The following is a 5,917-nucleotide window of genomic DNA, read 5'->3' as shown; positions in this document are numbered from 1 at the left end:
CATTGTCTATTGAGTAATATGATTTTAAACCATTCACTTCTCATTTTTTTCACAGTACATTGACATAAAATATTTTTTAATAAGCTGTTGTTTAATATAGAAATGCTGTGCCTGAATTTTGTGATTTGAAGAGGAATAGTTTAATTCCTTCATTTCTATGAAATATATAACTCAGAAATATTTAAATGGAAATCTGAAAAAAAAAATAACTCTGAGATACTGTAATTTTCTTAACCTACTCGGCTGACAGCAGTATCAATCTAATTATAGAATTATAGCAATAGCCTTATCAATATTCAGATTAATTAAACATTTTTCTTGAGTATGATTTTCAATTTTTAATGTCAGCTTCTGTTATCATTAAGGATCTTCTTTTAATCTGTTAGCTAAATAATTGATGCACAAATACAGAAGGATTTCATCAGCTATAGATGCAGGTACTGTTGTAGATTTGTAAATTCACTCATACAAAAATTCAACCTGAGAATTTGGTGTTAAAAAGTAAATGAGACAGTATGGTCATCAGTGGACTTCTGCTCTGAAATATTTGCAGAAGTTGTGCAATCCTCCAAATTGTTTAAAAGGAACAACGTAAGTTCCCTCAAAACCACAGGAACTGGCATTACTAACTGCTGTAGACATCATTCCTGTGTTCATCTGGTTTTCACTGTGATGCCAACAAAAATAAATGATTTTTTGATAATACCAACGTTGTTTAAACCAACAGACACCAACAAAGTTTATATTGAAGAAATTGTATTGTCTGACATAAAAATGTGTCTAGCGTGAGGAATAAGAAATCCAAATAGGCTAGATAAGGTCAAAGGTTACACTTACTGTATATTATAGAATATAGTATTCCATACTCAAATTAGTTTTGTTCCATGATGCATACAAATTTCTTTTAAACAAAGATATTAAACAGTTATCAAAAAAGATAGAGCACTCTGTACTGTACAAGACAGCCTAAAATGCATTAATCAAATTAACTTATGTCTGCATAGCAATTGTCTGAGTAAACAAAATTATGGTTAATGAAATGTAGCTTAATATCAAACCAAAATAAGCTATTTGACATAGAACAAACTAATTACTTTTAATATGGTTCTTTTAGAAGAGACTTACAAGTAATTTCATCAAGAGCACTATTATTCTGGTAATGTTCACCATGTGCTTTACTGAAAGCAGTTGAAGGCTATTAATAGACTGATAGATAGAAGGTTTGTTAGCTACTAGTGTAGACAGATTGCTATAACACTATTAAAAGTATTCTGTTTTTCTCTGAACAGAATACATCTTGGAAAATTTGCTTACAAATGCAAAAGCACATCCATGTGTGGCTAATAATCTTTGTCACTATTTTAAATGGAATTTTCACAAAGACTGGGACTGTGCGACACAGAACAATATGGTTTATGAAAATGTACACCATAGAGTACATTTTCATAATTTATAATAGGGGAACTGCAATACTATTTTTATATTTCAAGGTTAGAAAGAATCACCTTTGATGAGCGCATTTCAAACCAAAATAAAAGTAAAATATACACAGTAACTTGTAAAACTTCCAATTTATGCCACAAAATCAACTAAATTTCCAGGTATGCACAGCTCCATATTCTGTGATTCAGAACAAGACAACAAAACTTCCAGTGACATTGTAAACAAGCAGGCTTGTGAATAGCATCTCTTTTAATCCAATAGAAATATTGCTTTCGATTTTGAGATAGTTTTGCTGACAAATATTACTGGTTACGTCTGCATGTAGAACCTGCACAAGCTGTACTTATTTGCTTGTACATCACATTACATTAATCATTACAGTGACTAGTGACCAGGAAGGGACCGCCTCACATCCCACATCAGTGGAAACTGGAATGTGAGTTTGTGACAACATTGCAACTTACAGTACTTTCACAAAGTTCAGGATTTTGTACATTTTTTCGATAACATCAACGAATTTATTTTGTTACCAAGATTTAACAACCTGTCGGAGATATTGGGCCTGCGGTTCGCCTTTAACTACAAAGACGTTGAAAAGTTCCAGGGGATATCGATTACCTCATATGGATTACCAAAGCAGCTTAGTGAGCATAAAATTTTGCATACTGTATGTTGACTGCTAGAGTGAAACTGTATTGTGGCATCACACTCTGATTTTCATCGTATATCAGAATGTGGTTGGAGCCGTGGTAACTCAGATGGCACAGGCATCTAGCTCCTGACAGGAAGGTCCTGGGTTCAATCCCAAGTAGGAGCTAGTACAGTATGTAGCTTGCTCTGATTCCTTCCGGATGGCTCCTAGGTCCACTCAGCCTGCTTTCCAAATGAGTACCAGGGGTAAATCCTTCCGGGGGTAATAGGCTGGCCGGAGTGTGATGCTGACCACATCACCTCCACCTCCAGATGGTTGAGAATGGGGGGCAAGGGCCTTGATGGCCTGGATTGGGACCAACCTACCTACCTATCAGAATGTGGCCAAGATAGTCATCATCTCATTCCAGCATTTTTAACTTGTGTTATTGGTTTCTGGATTCTGTTGTGCTTCAGTTACTATATAGAGCTGTCACTTTATAGAGACAGTTATTTTCCCCACTTCAGCATCTAAACCCTTTCAGTACAGCTCTTTTAAAACACTGCTGAATAGGATATAGACTGTGCTGATTACCTACAGGCAGACATCTGTGTTTTATTGAAGTTGTAGCAACTACTGAGTTTAGTGACAGGTTTTATATACAGTAAATCATCTGAAATCCAACTGACCTTGTCGTTTAAAAGCACAAACAACAAAGAAAAGCCTTGAAGGAAAATCAGTCTAGGAATTGAGTTAATAAATATTTGTATCCCTTCCTGGATTGACAGAGAAGTGTTTATCTGTCTTATCTCCGACTTTAACCTCAGACCCTTTATTAAACAAAATGCGTTTTGAAAATTTGGCAACAACTAAATTATATCACTAGATGGCAATGTAGCACATTTAATCCCACTACGTAAATCCTATATTTGACCCGATTAAATCAATTGAGAACAAATTCTGAGGGCCACCCAGAAAGTAATGCTTAATGCTTAATACTTAATGCTTTTGTATTATCATGTTTTTATGCACGACTTCACAGGGTCAGAGTTGATACAGGTTTTTGTAAAAATATTTTGGAACTCTGCAACAGGAAGCAGGAAAATTTAATCTTACAGCACTAAAAGTTTCATTGTCTTGCTGTGGGAGTTGCTTTTAATATGGGGCATTACTTTACTTTCTGGGTGATCCTTAAACAATGACAACTTGCTGGCGTGTATCCAGTTACCCAGTAGAAATAATATGAGTAAAGTACCTTGCTCAAGGATACAACAGCAGTATCCTTCAATGGAGTTTGTATGTTCTCCCTGTGCAGTCCAAAGACATACTGGTAGGATAATTTGCTTCTAGAAAAATTGGCCCTGGTGTGAGTGTGTGCACCTCTGAGTGTTGGCCCTGTGATGGACGTGCATCCCATGCAGGGTGTACCCTGCCTTGTGCCCATTGCTTGCCAGGATAGGATCTTTCTCCACTGAGATCCTGAATTGGAAGAATCGGTTAGAAAAGGGCTGAATGGAGAAACAGTTTGATGTAAATTCAAATGTATTACAGTTATAGTTATGATTTTTTTTAACTTTAACTTTACTTATGGTTATTTTGTTGAAGAATGCCTCCGTAGCTGCCAATTTTGCTTTACACAAACACTTCCTAGTTCCTGTTTTCTCCCCTGCTTGATCAAATCCAGATCCCATTCTTCAATTGTGGCTTAAAGGACTTCAATTAGGAAGCTGCCTTAACTAGTGTCAACAGTGATGTTTATGCAATTGCAGTGTGGTTTTTGGGGAAGCCCCTGTTTAAGCAATCTCAGGCCTTGGGGGAGAGTAATCCAGCAGGACTCAGGAGTGACTGTATCTGGAAAGCTTATAAAAACCACAGACTTTATGAATCCGCTATGCTTTTAGCAATACAAGCACTTCAAGTATGCAAACTGCATTGCTTAAAGTTGCGCTATAAAATAACAAATTACTAAATGAAATAAGACATAAAGTCAAAATAAGCTTCTAGATTTTGTGAACTGTGTTTTTTTTTATTTTCATACTAAGCTGGATTTAGTGTGGGTATGCAGCTGCTGGTCCCTCGGCTTTTCCATGTATATCCATTTAAGAAGGGGAAAATGTTACTAAGGAAATACATTCAACCCTAATAAACATCACCCTGTAAACAACCCTCGCAGATTGACAAATCGTCAGTTAGATACAGCTGGTCTCATTAGACATGATTTCAGCACAGCGCCATGAGAGTAAGTGTGCGACATCACTAACATTTTATTCTGAAATACTTGGGAGGTCGGGAATTGTACAAATACTACTATAGGTAAACAAAACTTTCACTATATAATCAGTGAGATTACGCACAGGCTGGAGATATGAGAACATTTACAAAAAGCCATTTGTTTGGCTTGAAATATCTAATTGTTCTAATGTTAAAACTTTGAATTTTTTTAAAGTATAACCTTATTTTTTATCTGATATTCATGTGTTCAACAGAGGTATTCAAGGATGTCTAATAGACACACACAGAGACAGACCCACATGTATTCGTGTCAAACAGAGACTAAACTGAGAACCAACTCATAGCATTTGCAGTTAGTCAGATCAGATGTTTGAGAAAAGCCGTTGTGTATTACACAACGTAGATTTGTAGATTAATCCTTTTAAGGTGACTGGAAAATATAAAGTGTTGAAATATCCTATAATTACAGTTATGATGCATGTCAACCAAAGTGACAGGAATGGCAGGGACAATTATCATTAAAGCCAGATTGCTCAGGCAGTATCATGCCCCTTTTTAATCTGTAGTGGTTTCTTATCAGTGCACAGACAGACTGGTCTGAGGGTTCATGCTCTGTCATGTGAGGTGACATCACTGCCACACATCCATTAGAAAGTCAGATGATATTGACATTGTCATCTCTTGGGAACATGTCAGATATGCCATATCATTTCTGGCCAGGGAGGCCAGCAAAAAATATCCACCCATCCCCACCCTCCTTAATTCCAATTATGGACTCAGTAACTGTATGTTTTACAGCAAAAACCGGTGGACGGTGCTCAAGAGAGAGCTGTGGGCCTAAGACTCGCATAAATAACATGTTAGTTTATTAAATAAGTTAATTGTACAAGTTGTATCACATTAACAGAACCAAAATTCATTTTAAAATGAGTAATACTCGCTATACTACTCAGTAATACTCATTCCACTAAAAGTGGATTGCTCTTTTCAAGCTTCCCTTGATGTCCTTTATGAATATTTTTAGCATGTTAAGACACTGTTGTTTGGTCTCTTGTTTTTCAGTTCATGTAGTCAGAGGAGTGAATCTCAGATCCCTTTCTGAAAGACATGAAGGTGAACTCAAATTTTTTTTAGATGATTTCTATTACTTCGTTTTGCAGTTTGCTTTATTTTACAAAGTACTTTGCTAGTACCGTTAGAGAACTGATAAAACACTTCTTAATGTCAGTTAAACTCCTGCAATGTATTCTGTTGCTTTAGATGGATTCCAGTCCATTGCAGAGCACACACAGAGACAGACCCACAAGACTCACACCAGGGTCAATTTTCCCAGCAGCCCATTAACCTAGAAGCCAATTACCACCTAAGAAGCAAATTTCTAATAGGTCTTTGGATGGTGAAAGGAAACCAAAGCACCTGAAGGAAACCAACACAAACATGGGGAGAACATTCAAATTCCATGCAGATAGCACCCCAAGAACTGAACTGTGCCACCCACCTACCTGTCTGTATTTTTTCTTGAAATACAGGACAAATTCAACTTCAGCTAACAAAGAAAATAGTATTGTTTAATGGGTAATATACAGTATCATACCCAAGTGAATTGAACTT

The sequence above is a fragment of the Lepisosteus oculatus genome, chromosome 11 (assembly GCF_040954835.1).
Source record: "Lepisosteus oculatus isolate fLepOcu1 chromosome 11, fLepOcu1.hap2, whole genome shotgun sequence".
NCBI classification, from domain to species: domain Eukaryota; kingdom Metazoa; phylum Chordata; class Actinopteri; order Semionotiformes; family Lepisosteidae; genus Lepisosteus; species Lepisosteus oculatus.
Note: the sequence above shows the minus strand (reverse complement) of the source record.